This window comes from Lithobates pipiens, unplaced genomic scaffold, assembly GCF_037356315.1.
Source record: "Lithobates pipiens isolate NorthernLeopardFrog02 unplaced genomic scaffold, aLitPip1_a1.2 Scaffold_30, whole genome shotgun sequence".
NCBI classification, from domain to species: domain Eukaryota; kingdom Metazoa; phylum Chordata; class Amphibia; order Anura; family Ranidae; genus Lithobates; species Lithobates pipiens.
In genome coordinates, this window is record NW_027507791.1 from 163,410,567 (window position 1) to 163,423,405 (window position 12,839).

The 12,839-nt window shown below is 48.7% G+C and overlaps 6 pseudogenes; all 6 read right to left on the reverse strand.

Moving 5' to 3' along the window:
* Positions 1–9,555: 9,555 nt before the first annotated feature.
* Positions 9,556–9,674, reverse strand: LOC143949251 (5S ribosomal RNA; annotated as a pseudogene).
* Positions 9,675–10,207: 533 nt separating this feature from the next.
* LOC143946936 (5S ribosomal RNA) lies at positions 10,208–10,326 on the reverse strand (annotated as a pseudogene).
* A 658-nt stretch (positions 10,327–10,984) lies between these two features.
* On the reverse strand, positions 10,985–11,103 carry LOC143946788 (5S ribosomal RNA; annotated as a pseudogene).
* A 101-nt stretch (positions 11,104–11,204) lies between these two features.
* LOC143948944 (5S ribosomal RNA) lies at positions 11,205–11,323 on the reverse strand (annotated as a pseudogene).
* Positions 11,324–11,351: 28 nt separating this feature from the next.
* LOC143947769 (5S ribosomal RNA) lies at positions 11,352–11,470 on the reverse strand (annotated as a pseudogene).
* A 101-nt stretch (positions 11,471–11,571) lies between these two features.
* On the reverse strand, positions 11,572–11,690 carry LOC143949933 (5S ribosomal RNA; annotated as a pseudogene).
* Positions 11,691–12,839: the final 1,149 nt, after the last annotated feature.

Below are 12,839 nucleotides of genomic sequence, written 5' to 3' on the forward strand. Positions count from 1 at the left end.
ATCAAAATATGAAAAAAGCACTGTAACTCTTTACATGTTTCAGAAGTAACTACTTTATTTGCAAAAAATAAAGTCCTGTCTTCTTTACACACTAGCATTTCTGTATACATTAATCTCTCTGTGTACACCAGCCACTCTATATAGACTAGCCTCTCTGTCTTCTGTATACACGTGCCCGTAATCTATATACACTAGCCTGCCTTCTTTTTACAATAGTCTCGGTGTCCCAGCCTCTTGGCATACACTAGCCTCACTGAATTCCCTAGACTGTCTTCTGTATACACAAGCCTATCTGTAAAAAATAGCCTGTCTTTTGTACTCATTAGCCTCGTTGTATAAACTAGCCAGTCTTCTGCATACTCTAGCCTCTCTGTGTAACACAGTCTCTCTCTGGATTCCCTAGCCTCCATCTCTGCATACCCAGGACCTTAATCTGTATAATCTAGCCTATCTGTATACACTAGCCTGTCTTTTGTACAAATTAGCCTCTCTGTAGCCGGTCTTCTGTATACACGAGCCTCACTGTCTACTCTTGGTTGTCTTTTGTATACACTAGCATCTCTTTATACATTATCTCTCTGTATACCCAAAGCCTCTCTGTATACACTAGTCCGCCTGTATACACTAGCAAGTCTGCATATACTAGCCTCTCTTTGTAACCCATCCTCTCTCTCTGTATTCCCTAGCCTCCATCTCTGCATACCCAGGACGTTCTTCTCTATAATCTAGCCTATCTGTATACACTAGCCGGTCTTCTGTAGACATTAGCCTCCCTGTATAGACTAGCTGGTCTACTGTATACACTAGTCCGTCTGTATACACTAGCAAGTCTGCATACTCTAGCCTCTCTGTGTAACACAGTCTCTCTCTCTGTATACCCCAGCCTCCATCTCTGCATACCCAGGACATTCTTCTGTATCTATATACACTAGCCTGTGTTTTGTACACTTTAGCCTCTCTGTATAAACTAGCCGGTCTTCTGCATACACGAGTCCCTCTGTATACCCTTGGATGTCTTTTGTATACACTAGCTGCTCTTTATACATTAGCTCTCTGTATACCCAAGCCTCTCTGTATACACTAGTCCGTCTGTATACACTAGCAAGTCTGCATACACCAGCCTCTCTGTGTAACCCAGCTCTCTCTCTGTATACCCTAGCCTCCATCTCTGCATACCCAAGATGTTCTTCTGTATAATCTATCCTATCTGTATACACTAGCCTGTCTTTTGTACACATTAGCCTCTCTGTATAAACTAGCGGGTCCTCTGTAGACACTAGTCCATCTGTATACACTAGCAAGTCTGCGTAACCAAGCCTCTCACTCTGCATACCCTAGCCTCCATCTCTTGCATAACCAGGACCTTCTTCTGTATAATCTAGCCTATCTGTATACACTAGCCTGTCTTTTGTACACATTAGCCTCTCTGTATAAACTAGTCGATCTACTGTATACACTAGTCCATCTGTATACACTAGCAAGTCTGCATACTCCTGCCTCTCTGTGTAACCCAGCATCTCTCTCTCTGTATACCCTAGACTCCATCTCTGCATACCCAGGACATTCTTCTGTATAATCTAGCCTATCTGTATAAACTAGCCTGTCTTTTGTACACATTAGCCTCTCTGTATAAACCAGCTGATCTTCTGTATACACTAGTCCGTCTGTATACCCTAGCAAGTCTGCATACTCTAGCCTCTCTGTGTAACACAGTCTCTCTCTCTGTATACCCCAGCCTCCATCTCTGCATACCCAGGACGTTCTTCTGTATCTATATACACTAGCCTGTGTTTTGTACACTTTAGCCTCTCTGTATAAACTAGCCGGTCTTCTGCATACACGAGTCCCTCTGTATACCCTTGGATGTCTTTTGTATACACTAGCTGCTCTTTATACATTAGCTCTCTGTATACCCAAGCCTCTCTGTATACACTAGTCCGTCTGTATACACTAGCAAGTCTGCATACACCAGCCTCTCTGTGTAACCCAGCTCTCTCTCTGTATACCCTAGCCTCCATCTCTGCATACCCAAGATGTTCTTCTCTATAATCTAGCCTATTTGTATACACTAGCCTGTCTTTTGCACACATTAGCCTCTCTATATAAACTAGTTGGTCTTCTGTATACACTCGTCCGTCTGTATACACTAGCAAGTATGCATACTCTAGCCTCTCTCTCTGTATACCCTAGCCTCCATCTCTGCATACCCAGGACATTCTTCTGTACAATCTAGCCTATCTGTATACACTAGTGTATACAGACGGACTAGTGTATACAGAGGACCGGCTAGTTGATACAGACAGGCTAATGTGTACAAAAGACAGGCTAATGTATATAGATAGGCTAGATTATACAGAAGAACGTCCTGGGTATGCAGAGCGCTCAGCTTCAAGGGATGGCCATCGTGAGTAATATGAGGGACACTCCTCAACCCCGCCCCCACCTACCAGATCTGACTTTCATCCCCTTGCCCTCTCTGCCCCGGTCATCTGGTGGCAGTTTTATGCACTCCCTGGCCCCCACCCATTCATAATCCTTACCGACCTTTCCTTCCGCTGCTCACAGGAACACACTGGATGACTTGTCTAATTAACCAACTTGTACAAGACACCGCTATCCTCCTGTAAGACACCGGTCCCCCTTGGAGGCTTTACCCCTCACTGTTTGGGTGGTCCCTGCCTCCCCCTGAATGCTCCACATATACCCCGACGACATTGTCGGAGGGGCACCACTTGACAGGACACGGGGCTGTCATGCCGGTGGCATCTCCCATTGAAGGAAGGGATGATGGCCCCAACCCCTTGGCAGCAGGTTCTTTCATGTACAGACCAGGGCGGCTCATCTTCCTTTCTGGAGTCTTGACCTTAGAGGGGGGAGTTGCACTTTGGGGGGTCTGAGTGATACCTAGTGCACTGTACTGGAAGGGCTTGACATTCCCGCATATGTGTCCCCTCCCCCTGGTTGCGCCCCTCGTCCCCCCCCTCTGGCCCCCACCTACTCTTTGCAGACATTGCCGTCTGTAGCTTTCGGGGACACCCTGGATGACTTATTTATTGAGCCTATTGGTACGAGACACTGCTTCCCTCCAGGGTGACTCTGGACCCCCATGGAGGATTTACCCCTTACTGTTTGGGCGGTCCCAGCCTCCCTCTGGATGCTCTACACAGCCCCTGATGGCGATGCAGGAGAGACACTAATTGGCGGGCCCCAGGACTGCTGCTCGGGTGAAGTCTCCCGTTGGATGGAGGGATGGTGGCCCCAGCCCATTGCCTGCCGGATTCTCCATACACCGACCAGGGCTGCTCCTCTTTCATCTTGATGTGGTGACCATGGAGGGGAGGAGTTGAAATTTATGGCGTCCGGGTTGTTGCTGGTGTGTGTAAAGGACTTGACATTTCCGCATGTTTGTCCCCTCTCCCTTGCTGCCCCCCCTTCCCTCCCTCCTTCCCCCTTCCCTCCTTCCCTTCCCTCCCCCTTTCCCCCTTCACTCCCCCCTTTCCCTCCCCCCCTTTTTTCCCCCTTTTCCCCCTTTTCCCTCCCCCTTTTCCCCCGGGGCATGGCTGGGGGAGAGGGGGTAAATAGAGGACAATCTGCCAAAGGGAGAAATGCATTGGTTCGGGGGCTGCATGTACTTTTGGGGTATGGGACGGGGGGTGGTGGATTCCATTCTGTGATGCCTTTTCTGTTGTGACGGGCTCCCTCGTGCATGCCTACGTTTAGGGCGAGCTGAGGAGACCCCTCAGTGCTGACAGTTATATGCTCTACCTCTGTTTTGATTATACTATTGTTTTTTGGTTCTATGATGTTACTGATTGTCTTTTATTTGCATACCGGTATCAAACGTGACATTTACCACTGCCGGGACTTGGGGGACTAGGATTCGGGGGCTCCCTCTCCGACCTGTCCACCCACCAACCCAAGTAGGACAGCGCTTTAAACCCAGTGTACATCTGGTAAGTGCTATAGCATAATTGTGCTGTTTTAGTATACCCTTCCTGTACTGTTGAGTGCGGACAACCCTTAATTTCCCTCTCCCCCCTGGGGTTGAGGTGCCCGGCCTCTTTTTCCCCTTACCTTTCCTTCCATTTGCCCTTCCTTTCTCCCCCTTAGTTCCCGCCATCCATTACCTACCCAAAACCTACCTTGGTTCAACTTTCTTTGCTTTTCTCTGACGTCCCCCTCCCCGAGGAGCGATGGCAGACTCAGTCAAGGTCACCTCTCTAAACGTTAAGGGACTGAACTCCCCTGAAAAACGGTGGATCCTCCTGTGAGAACTGAAGACTTCTTGTACTGATGTGGCCTTTATACAAGAAACACAATTTAAAAATACTAGTCTCCCCTTTCTATGGTCGAGATCTTTCCCTCTACCACTCTACTAACCCCTCCTCTAAGACCAAGGGAGTCTCCATTCTGATCTCTAGCAGGCTCCCCTGGGTTCTCCAGGATTCTCTGGTGGACCCTGGGGGCCGATATCTTTTTCTTAGGGGCCACATTGGAGAGCGCCTTTTTACATTTGCCACTGTGTACGCTCCCAATGATCACCAAGACACGTTCCTCAGAACTACCCTGCACAGATTATGTGACTTTCGGGAGGGCCAGTTCATATTAGGTGGGGACTTTAATGTCCCCTTTCGCCATCGGTTGAAACTTCTGCCTCTTGCTCCTCGCTCCTCATCTCCTCTAGAAAGCGGATTACTAAGTGTTTACTGAATGACCAATTAGTTGATGTCTGGCGTCTGCAACACTCTGGGGAAAGGGACAACTCTTTTTGCTCTTCCCCTCACAAATCATACTTGAGGATAGACTTCTTCTTGATTCCACATGACCAACTGCACTTGGTGAGCTCTTCCTCCATCGGCCATATTACTTGGTCTGACCACGCTCCTGTAGCCCTTACCTACACCCTCTCTAGGAACCCCTCACCTAGGTCTCTATTCTGGCACCTTAATGAGAGTCTCCTCCAGATACCGGAAGTTTTAGCAGATGTGACCAGGGAATTGGACCTTTATTTCCAAGAAAACTAAACGCAGGACTGCGACCCGGGGATAATTTGGGAGGCTCACAAGTCAGTACTCCGCAGGGTACTTATCAGGCACGGGGCGCGCATCAAACGAACACGGAAGGAACAGCTTGCTAATCTGTTTCGTGAACTTGCCTCTGTGGAAGCCAAACATAAACATGCCCCCTCACGGACCTTAGAGATTGAATTGGGGACACTCTGCACCCAGATTGCTGACCTACTCCATTATAAAGCGAAAGCGGCACTCCAGTTTTGTCGTAAACTGACTTAGGAGTCAGGGGACAAATGCAGAAAAATCTTAGCCAGGTCGGTAAAGGAGTTGAAATCTGCCTCTTATATACCCCAGTTGATAGATGAGAATGGCCAGAGGGCCTCTACCCCAACCCAAATAGCCAAAGTCTTTGAAAAATGTTACTCTGATCTCTACAACCTGCCCGATTCAGGGTCCAGACAGGACAATATAGACAGATATGTAACCGGTTCTGGTCTACCAACCCTCTCATCAGACTCACGGGAGTACTTGGAGGACCCGATCACACTGGAAGAAGTCCAGACGGTCGTGGGACCTCCGAAGGTGGGTAAGGCTCCGGGCCCTGACGGATATACCGCACAATACTATAAGACCTTCCTCCCTATTCTCGGCCCGCGCTTGGTGAATTTATTTAATACTCTGAGCTCGAATTGGGGTTTTCCTGAGGATACCCTTAGAGTCCACATCTCGTTGATACCTAAGGAGGGCAAAGACCCGGGCCTATGTGGGAGCTACAGACCCATTTCCCTCCTAAATTCGGTCCTAAAACTATTCTCTAAAATCCTCGCCACGTGATTGGCACATCACTTGCAGTCCCTTATACATATTGACCAGTTAGGTTTTATTCCCACAAGGGAAGATAGGGACAACACCATTAAGGTGCTTACCCTGGTCCATAAAGCAAAGTCATCTGGGACCCCTTGTCTTCTCGTGAGTACTGATACCGAGAAGGCTTTTGATCAGGTCAAATGGACATTCATGTTCTTGGTCCTTCGCCATATAGGTCTGAGTGAACGGATGCTGGCATGGATAAGTAAGATATACTCACGCTCTTCATCTCAAGTCAAAGCGAATGGGGTGCTCTCATCTCCCCTTGACATCGGGAATGGGACCAGACAGGGTTGCCCCCTGTCGCCCCTGTCATTGGAACCCTTTCTCTCCACAATTCAACAAAACTCAGACATAACGGGACTCCAAATGGGTACTATTGAGTGCAAGATATCTGCCTACGTGAATGACATGCTGTTCTCGCTGACGAATCCCAGAGTTTCCTTGCCAAATCTCCTTCGGGAATTCCAGATATACGGGATACTTCTTGAAATCAGAGGCCATGGGGGTTGCAGTCCCCCCGTAAACGTTACTAGACTTGCAGTCCAATTTTCGATTTAAATGGACCCATACAGCCCTTAAAACTTCCCCCCACCCCTTGTCACTAAGATCCACAGTTTGCTTCACGGATGGCATTCTGGCCTCCATTCCTGGTTCAGGACATGCAATCTCATTAAAATGAACATACTCCCTAAATTTACCTATCTTTTCCAAGCTCTCCTGATCCAGATTCTAGTCCCGTTTTTTAAGCAAGCTCAATCCTTGCTCACTCAATTTAAGTGGGCCCACGAAAATCCCAGACTTAAGCTGTCACAGCTGACATTGTCTAAACAACAGGGAGGGTTGGTTCTCCCTGACTTGTGTCGCTACTACCTGGCCTCCCATCTGGGGTGTGTATTGGACTGGAATTGAAACAATCTTTCTAAGCTCACTCCCGAATTCCGCTAAGAAGTGCCATGTGGTGCTATAAGGGTTTACCCACAAAATTGATGTCACATCCCACTATAGGGGCTTAGTTGAAAGTCAGTCACCTGATCGCTACCCAAAACACACTCACGTCTTTGACTTCCCCCCTATTCCCTATACGTGGCCATCCGAACTTTGAACCGGGGACCCACTTAGAAATTCCAACCTAGACAATGCGTCTAAATTCGTCATTGATGGAAAATGGCCTTCTTTCTCAACCCTAACAGATCCGACAGGGCTTTTCCAACTGCTTTTTTGAAGAGCGGCGCAACGACATCATTTTCTCCATTCCATCCCCAATCCTCAAACGTTCGCCCGCCCTCAGACGGAGTTTGAGACTCTATGCAGGAGCGAAGGCCCTTTGGCACACATTCTCTCTCAAACAGATTACCCACACTTAACCTGTCTGTCCAACTGGGAAAAGGACCTTAATTGCTAGTTTTCCCCAGCACAGAGACAACGCATTATCACTTTGAATCTCAAAACCTCGTTGTGCACGAAGATACAGGAGACTAATTTTAAACTTCTCACCAGGTGGTGTTTGACACCATCAAAGCTGCATAAATGTTTCCCCTCTTCCTCGAACATATGCTGGAGGTGTGGAGAAGAAGAGGTCACGTTGCTCCACATTTTTTGGTCCTGCCCCAGCTTGGTGGACTTCTGGACAGAGATCCGATGCATAACACAAAAATTCACAGACTTCTCCATCCAGGAAGAGGCTGCATTCTTTCTCTTGCATCATTCACAGATTCCCATTAAGAAGTACAAAAAAATCTATTTTTACGGCATGTGATAAATGCGGCGAAATCCTGCATCCCTCTCTATTGGAAAAAATGTCCCCCCCCCCCCTTTCATTACTCACTGGCTTAGGAAAATAGAGGACATTAAAAAAAATGGAGGACTTGATCCTCACATCACAAGGTAAACAAGAATTTTTAAACAAACCTGGAATACCTTTATATTCTCGCTGGAAGGATGTCGCCTGCTATCGCCTTAGTGCTCTGAGCTTTCCTTGACTGGCCCCTTGGACAGTGGCTGCCATCGTGTCTCGTCCCCTCTTCTCCTTCACTGATCTTTCACCCCTTCTCTTTTCTGCCCTACTCCCCTATCTCTCACCCCCTGCACCCCCTCTCTCTTTTGGAAAAAGTGGAAAATTGGGAATGACGGCCCCACAACCCCTCTGGATGGATTATGCAGGAGGGACCTGGGGTTTGTGTGACCCTGGATCTTGGTACAGTACTTTATTCGTGCCTCAAATCATTGTGATTGATGGAAGGCAGACTCACAGTTGCGAAAATACCTGTATCAAGTATTGTTCAGCTGCTTTTTGCTCTGTATTTCTCTGTTGCATTATGTACTCGGGGGACCGTCTTCCCCTGTTTGAAGAAAAAATTATATTTAAAAAAAAAAAGAACCCTACGACACCTGGTATTCCCAGGCGGTATCCCATCCAGGCATTAACCAGGCCCGACCCTGCTTAGCCTCCAAGATCAGACGAGATGGAACAGATTCAGGGTGATGTGGCCACAGCCAATATCTTCAGGCACTCTCAACTCTCTTGACAAACGCCAAGATGGTCACCTTGGGAACAAGCAGAAAAAAATAGGTTCAACGGCAACAACATAAAAAGAAGCATCTGGAAATCCCAGGCGGTCTCCCATCCAGGTACTAAACTGATCCCAACCCTGCTTAGCCTCTGAGATCAGATGAGATTGGGCTCTTTCAGGGTGATGTGGCCATAGTAGATTTCTTCAGGCACTCTCAACCCTCTTGACAAACACCAAGATGGTCACCTTTGGTAAACAAAAAAAAATAAACAAGTCAACACCAACAACATAAAAAGAAGCCTACAGCACCTAGTATTCCCAGGTGGTCTCCAATCCAGGTACTAGCAAGGCCCAACCCTGTTTAGAGATCAGAGGAGATCGGGCACTTTCAGGGTGATGTGCTCATAGGCAATCTCTTTGGGCACTCTCATCCCTCTTGAAAAATGCCAAGATAGTCACCCTGGGAAACAAGCGAAAAAAAACAGGTCAACGCCAACAACATAAAAAGAAGAATACGGCACCTGGTATTCCAAGGCCGTCTCCCATACAAGTACTAACTAGGCCCAACCCTTCTTAGCCTCAGAGATCAGAAGAGATAGGGTGCTTTCAGGGTGATGCGGCTGTAAGCGATCTCTTTAGGCACTCTCAACCCTCTTGACAAATGCCAAGATGATCACTTTGGGAAACAAGCGAAAAAAACAGGTCAACACCAACAACATAAAAAGAAGCCTGCGGCATCTGGAAAACCCAGGTGGTCTCCCATCCAGGTACTAACCAGGCCCGACACTGTTTAGCCTCTGAGATCAGATGAGATTGGGCACTTTCAGGGTGATGTGGCCATAGCAGATTTCTTCAGGCACTCTCAACCCTCTTGACTAACGCCAAGATGGTCACCTTGGGAAACAAACCAAAAAAACAAGTCAACATCAACAACATAAGAAGAAGTCTACAGCACCTAGTATTCCCAGGTGGTCTCAAATCCAGGTATTAACAAGGCCTGACCCTGTTTAGTCTCTGAGATCAGACGAGATCTGGTGCTTTCAGGGTTATGTGGCCATAGGCGAGCTCTTCAGGCACTCTCAACCCTCTTGACAAACACCAAGATGGTCACCTTTGGTAAACAAAAAAAAAAAAAACAAGTCAACACCAACAACATAAAAAGAAGCCTACAGCACCTAGTATTCCCAGGTGGTCTCCAATCCAGGTACTAGAAAGGCCCAACCCTGTTTAGCCTCTGAGATCAGAGGAGATCGGGCACTTTCAGGGTGATGTGCCCATAGGCAGTCTCTTTGGGCACTCTCATCCCTCTTGAAAAATGCCAAGATAGTCACCCTGGGAAACAAGCGAAAAAAAACAGGTCAACGCCAACCACATAAAAAGAAGAATACAGCACCTGGTATTCCAAGGCCGTCTCACATACAAGTACTAACTAGGCCCAACCCTTCTTAGCCTCAGAGATCAGAAGAGATAGGGTGCTTTCAGGGTGATGCGGCTGTAAGCGATCTCTTTAGGCACTCTCAACCCTCTTGACAAATGCCAAGATGATCACTTTGGGAAACAAGCGAAAAAAACAGGTCAACACCAACAACATAAAAATAAGCCTGCGGCATCTGGAAAACCCAGGTGGTCTCCCATCCAGGTACAAACCAGGCCCAACCCTGCTTAGCCTCTGAGACCAGATGAGATTGGGAACTTTCAGGGTGTTGTGTCCGTAGGCAATTTCTTTGTGCACTCTCAACCCTCTTGATAAATGCCAAGATGGTCACCTTGGGAAACAAGGGAAAAAAACAGGTCAACGCCGACAACATAATGAAAAGCCTACGGCACCTGGTATTCCCAGGCTGTCTCCCATCCAGGTACTAACCAGGCCCATCGCTGCTTAGCCTCCGAGATCAGATGAGATTGGGCTCTTTCAGGGTGATTTGGCCGTAGGCACTCTCTTTGGGCACTCTGAAGCCTCTTGACAAAGGCAAAGATGGTCACCTTGGGAAAAAAGCTAAAAAAAACAGGTCAAAGCCAACAACATAAAAAGAAGCCTACGGCATCCGGTATTCCCAGGCGATCTCCCAATCATGACACTAACCAGGCCAGATCCTTCTATGGCACCTGATCCTCCCAGACAGTCTCCCATCCAGGTACTAACCAGGCCTGACGCTGCTTAGCCTCTGAAATCAGACGAGATCGGGTGCTTTCAGGGTGATGTGGCCGTAAGCGTTCTCTTCAAGACACGGCCAACCCTCTTGATAAACGCCAAGATGGTCACCTTGGGAAACAAGCTAAAAAAAACAGGTCAAAGCCAACAACATAAAAAGAAGCCTACGGCATCCGATATTCCCAGGCGATCTCCCAATCATGACACTAACCAGGCCAGATCCTTCTATGTCACCTGGTCCTCCCAGACAGTCTCCCATCCAGGTACTAACCAGGCCTGACGCTGCTTAGCCTCTGAAATCAGACGAGATCGGGTGCTTTCAGGGTAATGTGGCCGTAAGCGTTCTCTTCAAGACACGCCCAACCCTCTTGATAAACGCCAAGATGGTCGCCTTGAGAAACAAGCGAAAAAAACAGGTCAAAGTCAACAACATAAAAAGAAGCCTATGGCACCTGGTATTCCCAGGCGGTCTCCCATCCAGGTACTAACCAGGCCCGACACTGTTTAGCCTCCGAGTTCAGACGAGATTGGGCGCTTTCAGGGTGATGGGGCCGTAGGTGATCTCTTCGGGCACTCTCAACCCTCTTGACAAACGCCAAGATGGTCACCTTGGGAAAAAAGTTTAAAAAAAAACAGGTCAAGGCCAACAACATAAAAAGAAGCCTACAGCACCTAGTATTCCCAGGTGGTCTCCAAACCAGGTACTAGCAAGGCCCAACCCTGTTTAGCCTCTGAGATCAGAGGAGATCGGGCGCTTTCAGGGTTATGTGGCCATAGGCAAACTCTAGGCCAACAACATAAAAAAGAAGCCTACAATAACTGGTATTCCCAGGTGGTCTCCCATCCAGGTGCTAACCAGGCCCGACTCTTCTTAGCCTCCAAGATCAGATGAGATTGGGTGCTTTCAGAGTGATGTGGCCATAGGCAAACTCTTCAGGCACTCTCAACCCTCTTGACAAACACCAAGATGGTCACTTTGGGAAACAAGCGAGAAAAAAAACAGGTCAACGCCAACAATATAAAAAGAAGTCTACGACACCTGGTATTCCCAGGCGGTCTTCCATCCAGGTACTAACAAGGCCCGACTCTTCTTAGCCTCCAACATCAAACGAGATCGGGTGCTTTCAGGGTGATGTGCCCGTAGTCAATCTCTTCAGGCACCTTCAACCCCCTTGACAAACGCCAAGATGGTCACCTTGGGAAACAAGCAAAAAAATAAAAAATAGGGATGCACCGAAATTTCGGCTGCCGAAACATATCGGCTGAAAATGCCCTTTTCGGCAATTTGCCGAAAGAGAAAAACGGCCGATAATGGAGCCGAAAATGGGGCGTGGCCTGGGTGGGGGGGCGGGGCTCCCCCCGCCCCTGGTGACGCCCATCATAGCGCAGGAGAGCCACCTCCGCCGCCTTTTTGATAACAGCGCCGGGAACATCACAGCTTTCATTTCAATTGCTGTGTGTTCCCGGCCGTGCGCCGTCACACGCAGCCCCTCCCCCTTGTCCGGGCACTTAGATAGACAGATCATCCGCAGGATTGGACGGATGATCTGTCTATCAAAGTGCCCGGACAAGGGGGAGGGGCTGCGTGTGACGGCGCACGGCCGGGAACACACAGCAATTGAAATGAAAGCTGTGATGTTCCCGGCGCTGTTATCAAACAGGCGGCGGAGGCGGCTCTCTTCCCTGCACACAGTGCACAGGCTGGCTGCAAAATGGCACACTGGCTGCAATGGAGACACACTGGCTGCAATGGAGACACACTGGCTGCAATGGGGACACACTGGCTGCAATGGAGACACACTGGCTGCAATGGAGACACACTGGCTGCAATGGAGACACACTGGCTGCAATGGGGACACACTGGCTGCAATGGGGACACACTGGCTGCAATGGGGACACACTGGCTGCACACTGGCCGCACTAGCCTGTCCGCTACGGGCGATCACGGGACTCAGCTGGACATTTCTTTAGCCAGACATGGTCGTTCCGTGTCTCTGCGGAGTTGAACGGACGGAGACCCCAGGTGGGCACTATCTGATTGGGCTGCTTTGGTGGCTGTGTATGTAGAGATCCAGGTTCGTAAGGATGAGGGAGCTCAGGAGTGTGGGTGTATACAGCAGCCTGGGTGAACCAAGATGGCCACCTTCCTGGGTTTCTGGATCCGTAGCAGCAGCCTATGTAATAAGGGGGGGTTGGTCCTCGAGGATATCCCCGTCTAATTCTGCAGGCACCCGGCCAGGATTTCCAGGGGGTCAGCGAGTCTAGAATGGGGCCCAGAAGACACGGAGGTGTAGC